The sequence below is a fragment of the Sminthopsis crassicaudata genome, chromosome 2 (assembly GCF_048593235.1).
Source record: "Sminthopsis crassicaudata isolate SCR6 chromosome 2, ASM4859323v1, whole genome shotgun sequence".
In the NCBI taxonomy this organism is placed as follows: Eukaryota; Metazoa; Chordata; class Mammalia; order Dasyuromorphia; family Dasyuridae; genus Sminthopsis; species Sminthopsis crassicaudata.
The window spans coordinates 679565027-679590096 of NC_133618.1; positions in this window are offsets into that span (position 1 = coordinate 679565027).

Genomic DNA, 25070 nt, shown 5'->3' on the forward strand with positions numbered 1-25070 from the left:
TCTAACTTGGCTGTTCCACCATTGGACTGTTAGGTTACCAATAATCTCCACTGCAAAAGAGAGTGAAAGCATTTTTTCTTGACCTCTTTGCATTAGCATTTCCTTATTCCTGAACATTTCTTTTTGTGATTTGATATTGTTCTTTTCTTTTTTTGTGTCTATGATACTGTTCTCTCTTGGTCCTTCTCTTGATTTTCTGAGCATTCCTTCTCAGTTTCCTTTGTGGAATCATCCTCTTAACTTTTCTCTCTCTATTCTCACCCTTGATGAACTTGTTTTCTCCCACTGGTTAAAATGCTCATCTCTATGCCTTGATTCTTCTCTTAGATTATAATCACATTTAAAATTGCTAATTGTCTCTCTTCACTTGATATCCCACAATAACCTCAAATTTGACTCTATTCAAAATAGAATTCATATTTTCCCCAAATATATTCTTCTTCTACTTCCCCATTTCTAAGCACCAGCACTTTCCCAGGCAACTTTGCAGTTGCCAATGACTCTTGCCTCTTCCTAACCTTTCATATTCAATCAGTTTTCACATCTTGCCAATCTTCTCTCCATATGCCTTCGATGGAAGGCCTTGCCTACTTATAGAGATGCTACCCTAACCAAAATCCTTATCACCTCCTTCTTAAACAATAGCAATAGCCACTTCTCTGGTTCCTCTTCTTTTAGTTTCTTCCATCTCCAGGTCATTATTACTTGACACAATAGTCAGATTGATATTTCTGAAACACAATCTAACCTCATTGCCCATCTTAGTATAAACATTTTCATAGCTTGATATGATATTATGATATGATATGATATGATTTTCATATAATCACCAGTTGTTCATTGAGTGCTTACTCCATGCAGACCCTGTATCAAGCCCTAATGGCACAATCACAAAGACTAAAACAATCTCTTTGTACACAGAACTCCACTGGGGGAGATAGCAAGTGCCTATCTAAACACATAGAGTATACACATATGGTCAAAGTAGTTGTATACAATCTTGTCTGGGAGAAAGGGCACTAGTGGTTAAAGAATCTGGGAAAGCTTCAGGCAGAAGATGATGCTTGAGCTGTATCTTAAAGAAAGTGAGAAATTCTATGAGGCAGAAGTAAGGAGGGAGTGCATTTTAGTCACATGAAATGGCCAGTACAGCAGCACAGATATGGGAGATGGGAACAGAAATTAGTTTAAGTTGGATCTCAGAGTCTAGGAGCAAACAGCAAAGTTCAGTGCATCTGGAAAGACTAAGATGAGGCTACTGTGTGGAAACCATAAGTACTAAACTAAGGAGTTTATATTTTATTCAAAGACAATGGGCCAGTGCAATTTATTAGGAAGGAAAGTCATATATTATTTTCCATACATAAGGAAGATCACTATGGCCTCAGTGTATAAGAGGGATAAACTGGGAAGATTCTAGAGATTAGCAGGTCAATTAGGCGGCTTTTGAAATAATGCAGGCTATAGCCAATGAGGGCCTGAACTAAGCTGGCCATTGTGTGTGAATGGAAAGAAGGACATGGTGGGGTTAGAAAAAGCAAGATCTAGTGACTGTATATAGAAGTTGAGAACAAGGAATCATCGATAATGCTAAATTCACAAAAGGTGCTAGAAGAATTTCAATAAAAATAGAAAAATTGGCTGGGGGAAAAGATAAAGAGCTTAATTTTGGACATACTGAGTTTGAGTTGTCTCTGATACATCGAGTTGGAAATATCTAATAACAAATGAATGGATGATCTAAGATTAAAGCTTTAGGGAGAGAAGGGAGCCTGCTCTCCCCACAACACGTACTTATTATATACATATGCCTATATTCATACGTACATATATGTTAAGTGTGGCTTGAATAAAGCCACAATGACTCTTGGCTATCACTGCTGCTTACTGTGGTATTTGCTATCCACCACATTCAAAACATAATCTGGCATTTAGTCTTTAACTGGAATATAAATCAGGTAAATATAAAATAAATAAATATAAATATAAGTAATATCAGGACAGATAGATAATCTCCCATTTAAAAAAAAATAGGACATTTTCTGTCTCCAATCTTGAGATGTTATCCCAGTGTTCTTTAATCTTGGTAACGTAGTGAGTGATGACTTAGCAATGATATCAACAAGTTTGTGGATCTGGTTGATTAGAAATTGAGGGCAGTTAGGCCCTTGGTTGCTATTTTGTTTCTTATCCCTTATATCAAATCCATAATCTCCTTGTTTTTTGTTCTTTCCAGTTCGTTGATCATTTTAATTGGTAGAAAAAATGAGCAAAAGAGACCAGTAACTTTTCTAATTATGCTGAGAAATGACCTCTCTTTCATTTTCCAGATCTTCATCCAGCCTGGGAAACAATTTTTCTTAGATTTTTCCCTCTTTTCCAGTATGACTAAATGCCCTTTTGATTATTTTTAGCTTTTCTTGGTGACCATTGAATCTTCAGCATTGCTGGAACTATTCTTATCGAACAATGGCATGTTTTTATTTCCCTTTGATTACCTATTTTTGCTTTCTTCTCCTGGATATTAAAAAAACCCACCTATATTAATTGCTGACTTCTATATATCTGTATTATTTCTTTAAGTGACTGCTCCCATTTCTATTCATGAGTTTTTCTTTTGGTGTTCAGAATTTTATTTGTGGGTATTTTGCATCCTTTTCGGTTGAGTTCCCTTATAAAAACCCCTTCTCTGAAACTTTTGAAATATGACCTTTCCAAATCTAGTATGCATGACAGATTATGCTAATGTTTGTCTCATCTTCTTTATTACAAATTTAAGATGTAATTTTCACTTTCTTCTAAGATTCCCATCATTTCATTATTATGATGACTTTTTCCTTGAAAGTTAGATCAGATTCAGGAAAAAAAACAAAACAAAACAAAACAAAATCCTTTGTTAGTTTGTTGACATTTCCTAGCATTTTGTGCTTAATAAATGTTTGTTGGTTGATCTTTATAGGGTGAAATTATAATTAAAGTAAATAAAAAAACAATTATTAGTCACTCTGGAAGAGTAGAAAAACTCAATTATTCATCCATTTTCTCTTTATATTAATGTAGTCTTGTAATATTGGTTCCATAATGGTTGGACTAATTTATAGCTCCCCCAACAGTGTATTATTCTTCTGGTAATCCATAGGCCTTCTGTTATTTACTGTTTTTCACTTGTGTTATTTTTTCCCCAATTTGTTAAGAATGAGGTCAAATCTCAGAGATATTTTGATTTATGTTCCTCTTACCATTACTGGTTTGGGGCAATATTTCATATTTTTATTAATAGTTTATAATTCACCCATTATAAATAGTTATTTCATATTTTTTGACCCCTTTTTCATTGGGAGATAATTCTTGCTCTTATTAATAAACAATAATTTCCCAATATAGTTTGAATTTCATAACTTGTCAGAAATATTTGATACAATTTTTTTTCCATTTGACACATTCACTTATTCTACATGAATTGACTTCTGTCTGTATAAAAAACTTTCATTTTATATAATCAGTGATCTATATCATTTACCTAGAAAAATCACTCCTACATTACACACATATAAAAATTATACACACCTATACATACACAACAAACAGATATATATTGTTCTTAATTTTTCTTTACCATTTATTTCATTTACCTACTTTCTATTTTTTTAACCCAACATTGATAGTTTTGATGATTGCTGTTTTATAATACAACTTGAGACCTAAAAAAGCTATCTGCTTTAAAATTTTTTTTTCCTTTTATAATTCTTACAATTTTGACCTTTTGTTGCTTCAAGAAATATTTTTATTTTTTGCTGAGGCAATTGGGGTTAAGTGACTTGCCCAGAGTCACACAGCTAAGAAGTATTAAGTGTCTGAGACCAGATTTGAACTCAGATCCTCCTGACTTCAGGGCTGGTGCTCTAACCACTGCATCACCTAGCTATGCTTTTTTATTTTTCGATAAAAATGTGTTATCATTTGGCTAGTTCAACTAAATGCTGTCATGGCAATTTGTATGATAAAATATTAAATCCATAAATTAAATTTTCATAGTATTATTTTTATCATTTCCATATCCCAATCACAGATATTCAATCATTTAAATAATTTTCTTTGTAGTGTTTTGCAATTATATTTATATCTTCAGTGTGTCCTATTAGATTGGCTCCTATATATTTTATTCCTTTTAACTATTTTGGATATTTCCTTTTTTATTCCAGAATTTGTTATTGCTAAAGAAAACTTCTGATGATATTATGTAATCATTTTGTATATTATATAGTTATTTCCTTACATTGTTTGTTATTTCAATTAGTGTATTTGACAATATTCTCAGGTTTTCTATATAACTCACCTTGTCAACAGAAATCAGAGATGATTTTATCACCTTTACGTTCATTTTTTATTTAAGCTTTTAATTTGATTCTTTTGTCTTACTGTTAGCATGTGTTAGCAAGCATGTGTTAGCATGTATTAGCAAGCAATTCTAGATTTATATCAAACAACAATGAGGAAAAAGGACAATGATTTTACTCTTCTATTTAAAAGAAAAACCTCTATAGTTATCCCATTGAAAATATTAGCTTTTTGATATATATATATATGTGTGTGTGTGTGTGTGTGTGTGTGTGTGTGTGTGTGTGTATGTGTATGCATATTTATGTATATATATATATATTTATGTTTAATTATATTAAAATGGCCTTTTTCCAGAATGCTTCAGGAATTATTTGTTTAGTACAAATAAGTTCTGTGCTTGCTTGGGGTTTAAAGCATCCACTGTTATGTGGTTTGAGCTGTTTCTATTTTTAATATGATTAATTATGCTGATTATTTTTCCTAATGTTGAGCCATCATGTCTTTGTGCATTTGCATAGGGTATAGAGTCATATTCCTAGAATATACTTCCTTTTCACACCCCATCTTTTGAATGTCTCTTTTCATTCAGATCTTAGCTCAGATATCACCTCTTACTTGACTCCTCTGCTGATCTCTCATCCCCATCCACCAGCTTATCACCTCTGATCAAAATGATTATTTTGTTCATAGTTCTGTAGCATCCCCTCTTGACTAGCTTCTCTCAATGGCAGCTACCAATGGGATATACTATAATCTGCACTCTTAAAACAATAGCTCACAAACTTTCATCTCTGGATTTATCTTTCATATTCACCCCTGCAGATTCAACTGGCTCCAAAAAGTTATTTGCCAAAACGACAATGCAAAAACTATAGTTCCCAACATTCTCGCTTTAAACCTGGGTCTCTCTCCCCCAAATTTCCATTGTCTTCAGTACCAAATGATGTTTTAAAAAATCCATGACTTGGTTAATTTTTTTTAAACCAGGGTTTATATTTTTTGAAATTGCATCATTTTTTTTTCTTCTGTATCTATGTAAGTGGAGAACACTTGACTTTTTTCCTTCAACTGTGCTTCAGAAATCTCAAACTGACTGACTCTCAAGTTTCTGGATGGGGGGATGTATTCTTTTGCATTTTATTTATGGACACCATGACCCTTTCCTCTCTCCTCCCATCCCCTTCACACTGTTGTCCAAGATGGCCACAAATGCCACACTTCATAAAGCTGTTCTTAGTATAGATTTATTTGAAGTACCACTCTTTAAATGCCTTTTAAGGGTCACTTGGGCCCTGACCAATATCTGATTTGATTCACACTTCATAAAGGGACCCACAGGGAATAGCTACTATATAGTCTGTTAATCACCTGATTATTTACCATTGGATCTACATTTTCAACTGTAAGAGAACTCAGAGGTTGTTGGATTCAGTTTTCTTGCTTTGAAGTTAGAAATCAAGGCACAAAAAAGATTAAGTTATTTGTCCAACTGGTAAGTAGATGAGATAGGATTGAAATTCAGGCACTCATGACTCTTAAATTCAATTCTCTAATTACTGTGCAGCACTGACTCAATTTTTTTTTCTTAAAAGTATTTTATTTTCAAAACATATGCATAGATAGTTTTTAACATTTGCCCTTGAAAAACCTTGTGTCCAATTTTTTTCTCCCTCCCTTCTCCCTACCCCTTCCCTAGACAGCAAGTAATCCAACATATGTTAAACATGTGCAATTCTTATATACATATTTCCACAATTATCATGCTGTACAAGGATCAAAAAAGAAAAAAAAAGAGAGAGAGAAAAATTCAAGCAAACAACAACAAAAAGTTAAAATACTCTGTTGTGATCCACACTCGTTCCCACAGTCCTCTGTGGATGTAAATGGCTTTCTCCATCACAAGACCATTGGAACTTGCCTGAATCATCTCATTGTTGAAAAGAGCCACGTCCATCAGAATTGATCATCATATAATCTTGTTGCTGTGCACAATGTTCTCTTGGTTCTACTCAGTTCATGTAAGTCTCCCCAGGCCTCTCTGAAATCATCCTGCTGATCATTTCCTATAGAATAATAATATTCCATAACATTCATAGACCATAATTTATTCAGCCATTCTCCAACTGATGGATATCCATTCAGTGTCCAGTTTTTTGCCACTAAAAATAGGGCTGCCACAAACATTTCTGCACATGTGGGTCCCTTTCCCTTCTTTAAGATCCCTTTGGGATACAGGCTCAGGAGAGACACTGCTGGATCAAAGGGTATGCACAATTTGGTTTTCTTTTGGGCTTGATTCCATATTGCTCTCCAGAATGGTTGGTTCAATTCACAACTCTACTGACAATGTATTAGTCTTACTCACAAATTAAAACTGGGAGGGACTTCAATAGCCTTTCCTTTGTATTGCTCTAATCTGGGCTTTCTAGGATTCTTCTATACTTATATGTATTCATGTGCCTTTGCTCTTCTTCTGCTTTGTTTGTAATTCTCTTGGGATCATAAGCCTCTATCTTATTGGTTTTATTGGCAGAGTCAAAGTTCCTGTAGAAAGGCTTCTAGTTGACAGCTGGTGATGAGCTCTACAGTCTATCATCTGAGGAAAGCTGCTGCTGTCATTGTGATGGTCACCCCAGATTTCTGGCCAGTAAGGAGACTATACGCTCCTTACAATAAGGTTGATTTCATTTTTGATTTTGTATCCCCAACTCCTAGTCAGCCACAGTGTTTGTCACACAGTAGTTGCAGAATAGTGTCACATGCTTGTTAAGCATTTAAATGATTGCATGAAGAAACAGTACACATGGATTTCCTTTCAGGTTCTCTGATGTCCCTCTGAGTGGTCTTTCCATTCAATCACACTAACTCCTTTTGGACTAATGTCACTGGGACAGTTTCTGAGAGACTCTGGGCAAGCTTTTCCCCTCTTCCATTATTGCTACTAATCAATTGATGATGTCTGTTCTGGGATGAACTGAAGTAAACTTGATTAGGTTCTAGGTGTGTAAATTCCATTTGAGAATTGAATAAAGCATTACAAAAAGCATGTATTATAGATGGAGCAAATAGGTAGAGCTACTGTAGAGAAAGCAGTATAGAAACAATATTTCCTCTGGGGGAAAGGAGAGGAAATGGTGGATTTTTCTCTGCTCAGGAGAACTATGGCATTGCTCAATCAAGTTATCTTTCTTCACAAGGAATAAATGCAGAAAAAGAAGGATGAGTGATGAAAATCTAAACACTGAAATCACATACCCAGGAAAGTGCGTTTTGCTCTTCTTCTGCTTTGTTTGTAATTCTCTTGGGATCGTAAGCCTCCATCTTATTGGTTTTATTGGCAGAGTCAAAGTTCCTGTAGAAAGGCTTCTAGTTGATAGCTGGTGATGAGCTCTGCATTCTGTCATCTGAGGAAAGCTGCTGCCGTTGTTGTGATGGTCACCCCAGATTTCTGGCCAGCAGATGTTGAGCTGCTGTAACAATTCATGAGAAAATCTCCTAAGGAATGGAGGAGATACTCTCCCAAGGAAGATGCTCCTGTGTTCCTGAAGGGCATGTCCACATTGATGAATCCACATTTTGAATATTTGAACAGTGAACCCCTCCAGAACCCACTATAGCATTTACATGGACTAAAACATCATTTATATGAAAAAAATCAGAATTGCTTGTCTCCCAATTTCTTAGATGAAAGTTAGAATGAACACTGCAAGGCTGCTAGAGTGGATAAGCTGCTCGCCCAAGCCATCTCCCTTCCTTTTGGCATGACGAAGGCTGGCCATTACATCATCATTGGTCTGTCTTTTTCAATGCAGTATAGATAAGGAGATGTGACAGACAGAGCCATCCTTAATTCAGCACATCCTGTCTGAAGCATTCTTTGGGATGAATGCATTTCTGACCGAACTCTACTGAATACAAATGAGTTATGGAAGATGAAGAGAGTAGGATCCTAAAAGAATCCTAAAACTGTAAGAAAATGTTGATCTTTGGCAGTTGTGGATCACCCATGGGCCAGTTGTTTTCCAGCAGAGTATTAGCCCTGGAACTCTGGTTGAAAGCTGGAGAAGGGCCATATCACTTGGCAAGTCAACCTTTTATACTCTGAACCAGGGAACAAGGATTATTTGGGGAATCAGGAGATCTGGATTCTAACTTCTTTTGCTATTAATTTGCTATGTGATCTGGTAAATTTGCTTCCCCTCTCTGAGAATTAGTTTCCTCCTCAGTAAAATCAGGAGGATGAACTAAGAAATCTCTGAAGTTCTTTTTAATTCTGACACAGAATCATAGCATATATGACCTATTATAGTCAGTGCTCAGAAGCTGTAACTTCAAACCCTGTCAGTCTATGGATGAGGAACCTGAGACCCAAGTTCTTCCCAAAGTCACATAGAAGGTAAGACTAAAAGTGGAATTGTACTGAAGGAAAAAAAGACATGTGAAGTGAAAACAAAACTTAAGGTTTTTGCCAGGAGCAGAATTTGCAACTTCTTGCAAAAATCTTTCATTATTCATTGGTCCCTGAAGGCCTGCCTCTGGGAAATGGTCCTGGATGATGGCATTAAAGTTTTATTGAATCATCTGGCCCAATTTTCTGACCCAGAGAATTGAGTCAGCTTCAATAATGTGCTATTGGCAGCTTTCTCAGCATCACCTGCAGAGCCCTTAGAGCAAGCTAGTGCTGAGAATCTCTACTCATGCAAGTCTGAGATGGGAGGAGATAGAAGGATTTAGACCTGGCCTTCTTTTAGCAAATTGGGATGAAGAGATAGGGATAGGAGGGCTAAGAGGCTCAAGCATCTTGTCCAGCTGTCACTGCTGGGATGCAATGGGTAGGATTCCAATTCCACATCAGAAATGGGGCAGAATATTGGGTATGAGGAATGCTGGCAAATCCAAAGCCCACATGAAAAGAGTGTTGTAGGAGAGCCAATGGTTGAGCAGGACATTTTGATCTGAAAGCATAGAATGGAAGTGTGTGTGTGTGTGTGTGTGTGTGTGTGTGTGTGTGTGTGTCCATATGGATCCTTTTCACTTTTCTTCAGTCTCCTTGGAGTGTGGTCCTAATACTATTATAATTTTGTTAAAGTCCATATACCATTCAATAACTATTAGGTTATAGTTCCAAATTGCTTTTCAGAATGGCTTTCTAGTACATAACCATGGCAAATAATGTTGTATTCCTGTTTAGTAAAGGAACACATCCACTTAAAGAATTAATATTAAAAATCCCAAACAATCTGACTTACACAATAAATACTCATCATTTTTCCAGTGAGAAGCCATTTTGTTCCTAATCCAAATTCTTTCAATCATGCGTCGTAGCATTGAGATGTACATATAGAATTACTTTCCATTTATCTAAAAGAATTGGTTAGATATTGTACCCTTCTTTTTTTTTGAACATTGACTTTTTTTTAAGGAATTTCAGCTAGCTGTAGGTCATATAGTCTGTGGTTCTGTATCAGAACTAAAACAAACAAACAAACAAAACAAAACAAAAAAACCTTAGGAATCTCTTTAGTTCATTTTCCTGATTTTCCTGAGGAGAAAACTAATACTACTATTCCATCTTTCCATTATCTCTACTGTCAGATTTCTAAAGAAAACAGACTAAATTTCCTACCTCCACTTCCTCACTACACTGGTATCCCTTTCCCCCAATCTTTTGCTATGTGGCTATTTCCAACTCAAATTTAATCCATGAAAACACACCTGAATCCTATCCCTACCTCATTGGGACTGATCTTCTTCCTTGGATCTCACTTAGCATTTTGTTCCGCAGCTCTCCATCGTACTTATCATATATCATTGTAAATTATAGTTATTTATGTTTGTGTCTTATTTACCTACAAAACTATGGGCTTCATATCAGGCCCTGTCTGAATCAATCAAGTATTCATTATAATATTTATCATAGCCTAAATATTTTTGTTTCAAAATCCAGTGTAATATTGTACACTCACAGAATCCTTGCAATGGAAAGGTCCTCAGCAATCTAATTCAATCCATATTGGGACAAGAATAGTCTCTATAAAATCCCAACAAGCAGTCACTCACCTTTTGCTTAGAGTGGTCTTTAATTGGAGAGACCTATAGTGTCCCATGGCAGCCCATCCACTACTCCTAATGGCTAGAAATCTCTTCCTTTCATCAAAGTGGGCATTTGTTTCTCTGTAAGATGTGCTCATTATATTCTGTACTGAGGAAGAATAAATATGTTGTACATCTTCCTCTAGGCCTTTTTGTTGGATATCCTCCCAGCCAATGTTTTCAGTTCTAGGCTTGGGGAAAATCCATATAAAATTATACTATAAGTACAAGGAAGGGAGATAATTTTGCTTCATATCAATAATAATCAATACATTCAACTGAACATTTCTGCTCTCCCTGACACAAATTGGAAAATTTCCATGATTTATCTATTTCTCTGCTTTGTGCTGCATCCTATTTCAGGACCAGAACTAAATTGAGGCCCATGGCAGCAAATTGGGATCTATCTCCAAGGACCATGTGTATGTTTGTGTGTCTTGGTGGTGGGCATCCAGAAGTCACAATTGCCGATTGAACTCGGGAGCTGTTTTCATTTTTAGGCCTTGCGGCCTGGATTAGGAAGGTGATTTGAAGAACTCATCTTTCCAGAATAACTCATTCCCTGGGGGTTCCCAATAAATCAGAGTTTGGGAAGCTGCCTTGAACTGATTTTTAAAGGTTCCACTGTTTAGATAGTTTCTCTGGTACACAGGGACATTAATAGATGTGGAGAGGAGATAAATCTGCAGAGACAATGAACTTTACACACAAAGGAAGGTTTTGAGAATACCCTTGACCATCACTTTGCATCTCTTGTGAGCTCTACTATTGAAAAGTGTCACATCTCACATGCTATCATAAACTGAAGGATATTAAAACTATTGATTTTGTCCAAAGTTTGATTGCATCTTTTTGTATAACAAGGGATATTATGCTCTCTTTTTCCAGAAATACTCTTTATTTTAGTTTTTACACCCTAATAACTGTGATCAGCCCTGACAGCTGTTGGTTGATCACAGGTAATCAGAGACTTTCAGAGTCGCTGTGTAATTAGCAGTCATCTCGGCTGTGTTGAGATTTAGTTACTCTTTTACAGTTGCTCCATTGGCACCCCTGGACGAGGCTGTTGAACAAAGAGAAACTGACGCAGGAGAGTAAAGACCATTTCCTCAGACCATTCTAAGAGTATCCTGACTTCTACTCTCCCTTAGGGTTTTAGGGTAATCCTGAAGGTTATTGGGGTTTCTTTCTTTCTTTTTCTTCTTCTTTTTCTTTTTTCTTTTTTTTTGAGGCTGGGGTTAAGTGACTTGCCCAGGGTCACACAGCTAGGAAGTGTTAAGTGTCTGAGATCAGATTTGAACTCAGCTCCTCCTGAATTCAAGGCTGGTGCTCTCTCCACTATGCCACCTAGCTGCCCCAGTTATTGGGGTTTTTTACTGATCAGCATCCACCAAATTGGGGAAATTATTTTTTTTAACAACTGTCCCCATTAGATCTATTTTTAAATGTACTTTCTGAAAGTTATTTAGGCAAATATTCAGTGATTATTATTTTACTATATTTCACTATAATTGCTATCAGCCAAGCTTACTTAACTTTGAGAAAATGAATTTGCTGATGGGCATAACAGGGACATTTGTTACAAAAATGATCCCCCCAGATGGGATTGAATTCTCTTTTTTTGCACACATAGGTTCTTGAGGATTTTGGTCTCAAACTTATAGCAGAATAGCAGTGAGGCAAATGTTTAGAGCACATATATGGGGAAGTTTGAGGAAGCAGAGCACCGCAATGGATAGGGCATCAGGAAGCACCAGGAAGATTCCTCTTCCTGGATTCGATCTGTGTGATCCTTTGGGCAAGTCATTTTAACTGTAATTGCCTCAGTTCCTCATCTGTAAAGTGACCTGGAGAAGAAAATAGCAAACTGTTCCAGTATTTTTACCAAGAAAACCTCAAATGGGATCATGGCGAGTGATACAACTGAACAACAACAACAAAGATTCAATTCCCAACTCCTAGACACTGAGAGATGTGAATATTTTGAAATGAAATGAGATTCATTTTGAAATGAGATAATGGATATAAAGGATTTTTCAAATCTTAAAATGTAACATATAAATGCCAATCATCATCATAATCAAACTTAAGTTACCAGGCTTTTAGTCTGGTTTTGACTTCATTTTCTAAGCCTTCTACTTACTCCCTTCTGAGTTCAAGTATTATGTGTATGATGGTAAATGTTTAACAGCCCAGCTCTGTGGGAGAAAAAAAAAAGTAAGCATGCACATTTAAGTTTTAATCTGCATTATTATCACTTTTTATTATCAAAAACCAAGCCCTCATCTGCTGATTTTTTCAGGTGTACTCTGAAAATTTAATAAGTAGACTCCAGTAATGGGGTTAGAGTTGGTCCAGCACTGTCTCCTTCTCTTCCTTAAGTGTATTCTCTGGGGTTTCCCTTAGGTGCAGTTTTTTCTTGAGTCCTGAGCCTTGAGGGGTAATAGTATGAAGGAGTCACATAGCTTGAAGATGCTTTTCTTCTCTGTCTACTTTGTCCTTGCTATATCTTTCAGTTCTTAATTCAAACTGTTTTATGCATCCCTGACAAATGTCCATTTCACTTTGATTTGAAGCCTTCAGTGAGAAGGAAGCTGCTTTGCCTTCTCAGACAGACCATTCCAATTTGGGATAACTTTTGTGAATGTTCTATTGTCTCTCAATTACAATCTTTCTCTGGGAGGAGGTTTCTTTTCTGTGTATCCTTTTCTCTGTGAGCAGGTTTCTTGGGAGGAGCCTCCAGCCAGAGTGAAGGTAGACATGAGAATGAAATCTTGACTCTGAATCTCCTAGAGTGGGAGAGTTGTAGGAAGGACTGGGGGGTAAGACTAGCCAGAGTCAGTTTTGGGCGGGAGATGAAGAGGAGAGATCATGGAGATCTTGAGCGTCCATTCCTTTCACTTCTACCGCTGAAGATCAAAAATAAAGACCAAAGACTTTTGCTTATCCTGATTCTAAGGTATCCAGGGAGCTAACTCGGTCTTCACACCTAGATATCAAAATTGCATTTGTCTTTTGTAAATTTCAACCCATTATTTTTGATTCTGTTCTTAGGAGCAAAGGGGAACAAGTCTCTTTCTTTTTCCTTAAGTTAGCTCTTCAAATACTTTAAGTCAACTATTTCAATCTGAGTCTTGTCTTTTTCCATGCTAAATAGCATTTGTTTCAAGAGGTCCTACTGAAGCCACCAATTCATGACCTTTCATTATCTTTTTTGCTCTCTTTGAGACTCAGTCTGGCTGGCAAATAAATGAATAGTAATCCATAGGTGAGACATTAAGCTAAGCACAACCAATACAAAAATATGATAATATCTGCCTTCTTGAAGTTTATATTCTTTATTATTTTCATTTTTTTCTTTTCTTTTTATACTTAAGTTAATATTAAATAAAGGAAAACTCCCTATTACAGAATTAAAATATAAGGTTATAGATAAAAGGGTGGATCTCCAATATGCATTTTGTTTTCCTTTTGTATATATAATATTCAGTATGCATTTTCAAAGATGTCTTGTTTATTTGTGATTCCTTCTAGCTTTTATCTCTCCTCCTCCATCTCCTCTTCTTCCTCCTCCTCCTCCTCCTCCTCCTCCTCCTCCTCCTCCTCCTCCTCCTCCTCCTCCTCCTTCTTTTGGAAAGGAAAGAAAACCCTATTTCTATTCCTCACCTGCTTCTACTTTCTGCCACAACCAATTACAAATAATTTTGGAAAAAAGGAAAAAAATCTTTACAACAAATGGACATTAAAATGTGCCCCAACCCCCTCTCATTAGCCATGAGTCCCAAATGCCTGTTTTATTGTGTCTTGAGTCCATCACCTTTTTGTCAGGAGGCTAGTGGATTGCACTCTTCATTATTTATCTACTGGAGATATGAGTGGTCATTTTCCTGCTCAGAAGTCTTATGTTTTTCAAAGTTGTTTTTTCATGCAATATTGTTCCTGTATAAATTGTTCTTCCGGTTCTACTCACTGAACTGCTTTGGTTCACATGTTTTTCCAAGTTTTTCTGGAACTGTCCTATCTTTTGGCCCAACAGTATTCCATTACTTTCATATACTATAGAGTTTGTTCAGCTATTCTCCAGTTAATGGGTGTTCCCTATACTACACTATTTTACTTACATAAACATCCTTTACATTTTTCTTTGACATTTTTAGAGGATAGATCTTTAACTTAGATAGAGGGGAAAGGATATATATATATATATATATATATATATATATATATATATGTATGTATATATATTTAGGTTAGAGGAGTCTAGGGAAGGTAGTGTTTAGGGAATAACAGAATGGCGAGTTAACACATTGGGCAAATAATTCAACATATTTTCCCTAAGAATAATGGAAGAATAGCAGAACTGATTTTAATATTAAGCCCAGAAAAGGAGGTGGCAAGTGGAATTTTGCAGTAATTAAATCAGACCTTAGGTTTCCTCTTAATACAATGAAATTCAAAATCAGCCTTTGTTAGAGCTAGCCTGTGTATGTGAGCAAGTGTGGGCTCAGGGAAGGAACAATCTCAAGCGAGGTAGTTCCTATTAGAGCATGGAACCAGGCACTGTCAGATTTCCATTAGTACCTTGGAATCTAAAAATCAATTGATGAACAGGAGAGATGGTTTCCTGAGCAGAGATTTAGATCAAAGTCAGTTCTGGTTCAGGAGGCAAAAGGAGGGCCTGTGGAAGAAGTAAGTCTCCTGCATCCCTAATTAATACCATTTTTGTGACCTCTTTGAGTTTGCTGTCTGCATCCTGTAATGCACATCACCCTTCTCCATCTGTATCCAGCTGTGTTAGTTAGTAACTGAGTTAAAGGGACTGACTTTTCTTCTTGTATAATTGAACCAACTGGATTTTTTGCTTTTCTACACTTACACTTTCTCTAAGTCTCTTATCTCCTGGCAGAGCCTCCAACCCTTGGAGACTGTGGTAACACCTAACAACCATTCTCTTAACAATACATTAATTTTGCAGGAGTCCTGGGGCAGATATCTCTGTATTCTTTTCCTCCCAGGTTTAGATTATAAAATAGATCAGACTTTCACCAGCTTTTAGTGTTTTTAATTTTTCCCTGACCATTTGCTCTTAGGTGACCAAGTTGAATTTCTCTTAGGGAGATTCTCTTAGGAAAGGGCCCGTGCAAATCCAAGTGTGCATTGCAATCATCCTGGTCTTTGTCAGGATGGAGCTCTCACCATTATTCAGTAGCAGGTCCAGGCCCTGATCTGCTCATGGCAATCAAGCTCTGCAGATGTTTCAAAGATTCTTCACACATTGCCAAGCAACACTCTTCTTCAGACAATAGCTGTGTGCTTCAGGTCTGTAATTTTATTAGCCATACATAGCCCATCGAGAGAAAAGTGACTTGGGCAGATTTGTCTTAGGGATGTAATTTTTGTTAGGTAAATGAAGGACAGGAGGGACTGAGAGACCAATGAAGTGGCTAACTGTAGCTGCCCAGATGAGAAAGATGAAGACCTCACCACAGGTGCTGGCTCTGGGAGCTGAGGGGAGCCCTGGAGATGTGAAAGAAGTTGATACACAAACCATTATGCAGATAAAGACTTGTCTTGATTAATCCCACTTCCTCAGCATCCTCCCTCACATTGCAGTGAATTGATTCTCCTTCTTTAAATTGCTGACAGTCATAGGATTGGAAGGGTTTACACCTTGCCGCTGAGAAGTGGCAAAACCAATTCATACATTGTCACAAAGTCAATTGGGCTTACACGGCAAACCCATATTGCTTTTCCTGAGCAGGGAAATACGTATCCAAAGGGATGTTGATAATGTGAATGTTTACCAGCTTGACATGTGAATACCTAGACATGTCAATCATAATTGATGTCAGTTCCCTTCATTAAAAGAAAACTTGATTGTGAGTAATGTGTGACCTCTCTGACACTTCTGAGCTCAGACCATTATTTTCCTCCAGCACCCAGTAACCACAATTTGGGGTCTCATAATTGAATGTGAGGGACATGAAATTATGATTTATTGTCACTAAATATTGATTTATATAACTGTTTTATACCCAGGATCATGTAAAAATTTCCTTTGCAAAAAGGGGTCAGAGTGGAAGATGGCCCTGCTTCAGATGAGGGTACCTTAGACAAGAAAGTTCTGATCAGATGTCTTCCATCCAGTTCCGGAGCTTTAGAACAAGGCTGGCCATATCTTTCTGGCTTCTAGGGAAAGCTAAGGAGTTGGGAGTGGGTTAAGTCTATAGCTTATCATTCTGGTAGGAGGGAATAAGAACTTATATGTACCTACTATGTACTAAACACTGTGTTCATCACTTTACAAATATTAATGCATTGCATGGGATGTTCAGGAAAAAACTGGTGCTTCTGGTTGAGTGCTGCTCACCCACCTTTGATGTACATCTGATTAACCCAATTCTTGCTTGTGTTTCCAAAAAATTGTAGCATGTACAGCAGCCACACCCTGGTATAACTACCTTAGTAGGTAGACTAAACCATGTTGAGAATAACCAAAAGGCCTCAGATCTGTCAGTGAGTTAGCAGAGTATCTACCCCACAAATGTAAAAATTTCTCCCATGGAAAAGGAAAATATGAATGATTTGTTTCAATGGGCCATGAAGGTGGCTGAAGTAGGTACTCTCAAAGCTTGGTTATATTTCTATGATACCAAGTTCATCCACTGTATCTAAGCTGTCACTGGTCATGTTGACCAGTCCTGCCATTAGACTGTGATGATCCTGCAGGCCACAGTATCTTCATATAACTCTGCCTCACTGAAATCCAATTAATGCACAAATCAAGAGACATCACCCATGCCATTTGACCATTGAGAGCTGTAGTCACAACCCTGCATACAGATGGTCCAGACTAGAGGGTTTTCTCTTCACTGGAATGAAGCAGCAATAAGATTTGGCAGCCCTTGGGTGCCCACATAAATATAACCATATATAGATATAGATATATAGATATTTACATATCTATATATCTATATCTATATATCTATATACATATATATGTGTGTATTTATATAACATAACTGCATTTAAATACATACATATTTTATTTTTCCCATATAAGAAGATTTGAATAAAAGAAAGAAAGAGAGGGAATAACATGCTTTAGTCTTTCAGACAGTATCAGTTCTTTCTCCGGAGATGGATAGTATGCTTCATCGTTAGACCTTTGGGCTTGTTGTGAATGATTGTATTGCTGAGAGTAGCTTAATTCTTCACAGTTCTTTGCCACATTATTATTGCTGTTACTGTGTACAACATTCTCCTGATTCGGCTGCTTTCACTTTGCATCAATTCATGTGATTCTTTCCAGGTTTTCTGAAATCGTCCTGCTTATCTTTTTTCTTTTAACATTAACTCTGTATCACAATCATATATTTTTAGCTGCTTTAGCCATTTCCCAATTGATTTCTTAGCCACATCTAAAAAGAGCTGTATAAACATTTTCGCATAAATAGGTTCTCCACCCACCTCTTTTTCTGCATGTCTTTGAGAGATAGACTTAGAAATGGCATTGCTGAATCACTGGGTATGGATATTTTTATTGCTCTTTGGGAATTGGTCCAAATTGTAGAGAAGATTTTTTTTTTTTTTTTGAAGAATTGTACTGCTGACCTCCTGGCACAAAGAAGGGACACAAAAGATTCCCTAAAAATTGTCTAGTTCACAGTTCTGGGAACCTTCATCATGAATGTGTCAAAAATAGACAAACTTATAACTCTGCCTGACTTTAATGCAAGAGCAGGCACAGACTACCAGACATGACAGGGAGTTCTTGGGAAGATTAGAATCAGAAATAGCAATAGTCACTTACTGCTGAAGACTTGTGCATTCTCTTTAGTAACACTATCTTTCATTTACCTAAATACAATAAAGCTTTGTGGATTCATCCTCACAACAAACATTAGCATTCAATGGACTATGTCATTGTAAGGAAAAGAGACAGAGAATATGAGAGTGAGCAAAAGTGCTGTGTTGTGCCAAGTGCTGGACTGATCATAGACTTATCCTCTCCAAGCTAAATATTTGCATCCAAAAAAAAAAAAAAAATGATGGCTCCAAGACAAGATCATTACCAGGTTTCTAATGTCAACAGGTTTGTCTGTGCAACATATTTCCTTGCTAATTTGGAGGGGAAATTGAGGCGATACACAGTTGGCAATAATGTAGCACTCAAAGAAGCCTTCCTTTGAGGCTGAACAGCAACAAAGTATGGATTGATTCTCCGTTGCTTTTGCTAATTTTGGCTTAACAGTTACAGTTAACACTAAGAAAACTCAGGTTCTCCGTGACATCCATATGTGAAACCATCCATTACGACAAATGGAGAAATTTTGAATGCTCCTTTGGATAAGTTCACTTAGTTTAGCTATACATTTTCCAGGCAAGTACACATAGATAATGAGGCTGATCCATACATTACCAGAGCTAGTTCAGTGTTTGGGAGACTTGAAAGGAAAGAGAGAAGAGGTATTTGACTGATTACCAAACTGAAGATGTGCAGAGACATTGTACAGTCTGCCAGTGCCATGCTAAGAAACTGAAGCGCTTACATTTGAATTGTCTTAGAAAGATTCTGAAGATCACCGGGCAGTATATGGTACCTGACACTGAGGTGTTTTCAAGTATTCAAACTCTACTATAGAGAGTGCAACTCCAATGGAAGGGTCATATTGTTTGAAGGCCAAATTTACACTTACCCACGAGACTATGGGGAGCTCACACAGGGCAAGCACTCACATGGGATGGTAGGAAGAAGTGATAAAAGGACATTTGAAGAACCTTGGAATAGATTGCCTGACATGGGAGACGTTAGCAAATGACTGCCAACATAACATGCTGTGCCCTCTGAAGGAAGCAGAAGTAACTTGAAAGAAACTTGAACTGTGCAGTTCTGGAGCCATCTCCACTCCAAATGTTCACATGGACTATTTGTGTTTGATCTGTGCTAGAGCCTTTCAAGCTTGTATTGGTCTGATCATCCACAGTCAGATACACTGCACCTTGACTTTGATATAGTGATGTTCTGAATCCAGGCTTAGATTTTATCCTCTCTACCACCAGCTACACTTTGGTATCCATTAGTTAACCAGAGTGAATTAGCTTTGAGAAAAGAATATTTGCTTTTGTGGTCCAGCAAGAACAGTTAGAGAAAAAATGTTTTCTTGAGTTGAGGATCCTCTCCCACAATCTGGGTTCAGTCCAGGGAAGTGGGCTAGAGCTTTGACATCATGTATGATAATAATAGTGGGGAGGTTATATCAAAAATCCTAAAAGGCCCAGTGTCTGGAAGTCCTTTTATCTCTATTATGAGACCCAGGGAGGATCTCACTGGGTCATGGCTCAAATGTCTGTTTGCTGATTAGATGCTAATAAATCCTAATCCTGCTTCTCCTCTTGGAATCTAGGTTCTCTTTTCTGGCACTGCATCGTATTTACAGGGACTGTGACCACCCTCTGTTGTTCTGGGTCACAAATCCTCTTCCTTTAGTCTAAGGGAGATGAGAGGCCCTATTTCTATTAGGGCTTGTTGGTACTCTTCTCTCCTTCAGATACTACAGGCTTGAAATTAGATCTAAAAATAGATCATCATTTAGTAGGAGATCCACAGTGGGTGCTGGAGCTCCTAGCTTAATATCAGCATATCTCCCATGAATAGTCACTGCATTTCCTCCAACCACATTCAAGGATTTCTTGAATCCAGTCTAATATCCTTAATTGATTCAATAAAAGTGTTCTTACTTGCACTCATTTTAAGTCATGTGGAATGATTCTTACTGGCTTAATTGAACCTATCCTAGTCTAGGATGGATATGGAAAATGCCTGATGGCTCGATACAGCTGGTAGTTTCATACCAAGTACCACTTGCAAATGGTGTGAAGGAGAGAAAAGAAAATGATAGGCCAGAAGCTGAGAACAAAGACCAAGGACTAGAAAGACAATTTTATTGCTTGTGAGGCACTTTAAACCATGAAAAGATCCAAAGGACAGTCTGCAGAATTGGGGAGGATGGGGGACTTATGGAAGATGTGGACAGGAATAACATATTATGAGAATGTGTGCGTATATTATGACCTTTATTAGTGGAAATCACACTTATACCAATGAAATCCTTGGTCTATGAAATGGATAACAACTAATATTTGTGGAGGACTTAAGGTATCTTACAATGTGGTTTATACATTAGTATAAAATGGATAATTATATTTATGATGTTATAATTAGATTAATATAATATATATAATTAAAATATGATAATGCATATATATGCAAATATATACATATACATGTTTGTGCATGTCTATACAATATAATTTTAAACGATATCATCCTAGCTACAGGTATTATTCCTCTACAGAGAGTTAAGGACTAAGATTAAGGTGCTAAAGTGACGTATCCAAGGTTATACAGCTACTAATTGTTTAAAGTACCCTCGGATCCCATGTCATCATTTCTAATTTAGCTTTCTAACTACTGTGCCTTGATACAGCAACACTGATAAAGGCCATATTAGTCAGAATGCCTGTCTTTTCATGTACATTTTATCATTAGGGATTTATTGCTTCACGTATAGCTATATGAAAGATTTTTTTAATGTGTCATAGACCACCAATTCTAATCCTAAGATACACCCCTCATTGAAAAGTTGAACAGTTTGGGCATTCTAAGGGATGTCCTCTAGAACCAATGAATCTCTGCTTGCCAATGAGAACACAATGCTATTTCAATATCTAAAACCAATCCTGTTCCCTAGGGGTCCTGTTTCTAAAGCTTTTCCATAGGAAAGGTGGTCCTTTTCACTAGTGAACTTCCATCTGGATGCCCAAAGCAATGGTTGGTTCTTAGCCTTTTCCACTGTCCACCTGCCCAATGGTCACTTCGTTCTTTAGGCACTAAGCACAGAGCACACTGATTGGCAGAGAATAGAAAAGAGAAAGCTCAGGGAACTCTGAGTTGCTTTGACTATAAGTTGGATCCTCTTTCTCTTCTTCTCTTCTTTTCTTTTTCTGTTGTCTTCTTTTCTTCTTTTATTTTTTTTTAATTTCCTACATTTACTTTTATAAGATTTTGATTTCCATCTTCTCCTCCCTTCATCCCTTTCCCCTCCCCAAGACAGCAAACAATCTGATAAAGATTATACATATACAATCATATGAAAAACATATTCCTCCATTAGGCCATGACTTTCTTCTGTGTGTTCCTCTGGGTGCTGTGAATATTTGTGGGGAAGGTAATCCTTTGTAATTATTCTGCCCACTATGCCATCTTATTAAATGCTTCTACCACAAGCTATTTATGTTGATGGATTCTTAATGGGAAGCATACCAGTGGGGGCTTATGAGCTACAGTTTAGTTATGGATATAGATCCTAGGAGTAGTAGCCATCCCTATGGGGGCTCATCCCATTAGTGAGTTGGGGGTATAGCCCGGGGGAGATATTATATAAAAACCATTAATTATGTGTCTGTATTAGTCAATGAATTTTCACTGTTATTTCAAACATTAGGGTCAGTTTTAGGAAGCCAGAGAAGGCTGCAAGTCTTGCTCACTGGCACTCTACATGCTGCCAGGCTGCTCTCTTGCTGTCTGCTTTTGCTCTCACCCTGTTACTCTTGTGGCTACAACACAGTGGTGTCAAACCCAAGTAGAATTGGGGCCACTGATGGCACATAAGCATTGCTGTGGGCAACATATTGACTTAGAAAACCACGTATCGATATTATCTATATTCTATTGGAGTTTTATTTATTTTGGTAATTATTTCCCGGTTACATTTTATTTTGACTTGGGAAGCACTGGGGATGGTGAGTGGGGGTAGGGAAGAGTGTGTTTGGCACCTCTGTCTCTAAAGAACTGTTGAAAAATATTTCTCTACGGCAAAGCTTTTAAAGTAATGCAGGAAGCTAATTTCTCACTTTCAAATGGTTTGGGAATTCAGTTCATCAACGTCTTATTTATAAGGTCCACATATGAACATGGTGTGTTGAGTGGATGGCTTTGAGATATTTCTCAATGGGATCCGGGTGATCAGTAATGTGGGTGTAATTCAGGCAAGTCTCCTGCAGCGACCACCTCCTGCACAGCTCCCATGGTGCATTTCCACGCACAGCTGTCTGACTATATTCTGGGGTTCCTACTTTCCTGGCACAGCTTGAACAACATTTTGCCTGTTCCCATCATCCTCTCCTTGAACTCCAGAGGTACAGGAGGATGAGAAAATCCCACAGTGAAATTGGAGCTAATTTTGTCTCAACAATTAGCATTTATATCTTTGTCGGGTAATTAGATGAGATGACTTTTCACCTTGTAGCACATGAGTGGCGAACTGAGGAAACTGCCATTCCTCTTGATGAAGGGCAGGGATTGGATTTTCTCCCTGGGGACAGTCACTTGGGCTTGTCAGATTGTCAGACTGAAATCCCAGCTACAGCAGTGAGAATCCTTTGTGTCATCCTCAGCTATTTTGTTCCATCATTTTGCTATTGAAAAAAGGGGAAGGGAAGACCTGATCACTTTTAATTCCCTTCCCCATAGTGGATGATACCATTCTCACTTCAGATAACCTCCTAAAGCACTAAAATGGAGAAAAAGGATTAGCTTATTCCATTTGGCCCAAGGGTCAGGATTAGCAGCAAACAGGAGAATTTCAGAGGGCCAGGAGGCTGCATTTAGGATCACTGTCAAGGCAAACCCCCAAAGTGCAGAAGGATTTGGGCTTTTCCAAAGTGGAATGGTGTGCCCCTCCCCTCTTCCCATCTAGGACTGGTGAATAAGCAAAGGCTCCTTGGCCATACCCGCAAGGGGATTTGTTTTCAGTCTTGTGTAGCCCTTGCTTCAATTCCATCACCTCATTGTGATTGGACCCAGAGGTTCTAGATCTAGCCCTACTGTCATGTGACAAATTACATGTCCTGAAGATGGATATCCTCATGTAAAAAGATGGAGGTAGGGGGGATGGCTCAAGACGAATCCAGTACAGATGCTCTTTCTATAACAGGCCATGCCTTAATCTTATTTCCTTCTTTGCATTGAATTTATTTTGTATAAATTTTCATGCTCATGTGTGTTGTCTCTCCCAGCTAGAATATAAGCTCCATGAAATCAGAAACTGTTCAGCTTTTGTCTTTGTTTTCCTACACCATCCGGTGGTGGCCTTTAAGTGGATCATTTAAGATGATAAGGAATCAGGGCTCTAGATGCTGCACTCCCAACAATCCATTTTTCCTTTCCAGATGTATTGGCCATTTTGAGCAGTAGGAAGCAGCATTTTCATGGAGGTCATTAGTGCTGATAGCCAGCCCACTGCTGGCTCCCACACGCAGTCTTGTTGCTCCCTTGGGGGCAGCAGGGAGAGAATAACAAGTAGACAAAGTTATTTTCCAAATTGGTTTCTGACCTCTTACTTATTTTACATGAGCAAATCACAAGAATGAACTGAACTCTGCAGATTGGCAGGGCTATTTTCTTTGAAAAGGCCTCGGTTTCACATGCACTTTACATTGATTTGAAAATTCTCATCCCATGAGGGTTCACACTTATTTTTCCATGTTGACTGCCCTGAATATTGAAAGCTGGTTCTCAAGTTCTATTTGAGTTCTAAAGTGAAGAAACTCTTAGTTTAGAAGTAAAAGGATTAATCTGGTAAAAATGAAAATTAAAGCCAGGGATTATTAAATAAATAAATGCATTTTCCTATTTCCTGAGTAGGTGTGGTCAGTCATCAGGATTACAAGTCTCTGAGTTAAGACTGCCCAGTGTGAGTATATGCACAGGAAAGTACTCGGTTCCTTGGTGCTAGGCCGCTGTTGTCACCCATGCCCACCTGGAGGTGGGGGTCTGCATTTCCTTAGCCCATCCAATCAAGAGCCTTGCCTAGGGGAGGAGAATATTGTCTTTAACAAGTGCATGTATTTCTGCAAAACCGATGAGCTCCAGTATTGTTGGTTCTCAAAGTGGCTATGTTAATAATTTCACTGCTGGATGCCAGATGGTGTGTGGGCAGCAGGATGATGTCCTGTGTTGGTCCTAGCCAACTTTGGCCTCCATTTCCCCAGGTGGGCGGCTCTAAACACAAAATTGCTTCCCAGAATGAAGCTTTCCCTACTGGCCAAATGATGCAGGGTACTTTGGTTGACCCTGTGTGCTGTAGCTCACGTCAGAGACTGACTTCAGTTTGTCATGTCTGAGTCTCAATTTTCAGCTGACACTAATTGTTAGTGTTCTTTCAATGCTTGTTGAGCCAGGGCCATGTTTATGGAATCTAGCAGCCCTGGGGCCTGGGAGGGGGCACTGATTAAATTTGTCTCTTTGCAGGCCAATTACTGCACATCATAAGGGGCCATCTTGGACAGGAAGTCCCACTGCTAGGATTTCTAGCTATTCTGGATCCCATTAAATGAACCTTAGGCAGCTAGCTTGCAATCACTAATTATTATTTTATTATCTTATGTTAGTGGTCTTCTCCTTCTCTACTAGGAGAGGCTTGTAACTATTGTCCACCACAAGTCTCAGGAAATGGTTCTCAGCTTTCTGGAGGCTCCTGGAGAAGTCTCCTCAGTCAAAGACTATAAAACGCTCTTCTCTTTAGCCAGAGGCTGCTGGAAATAAAGGGACCATGACAGAAAGTCCAGGATGC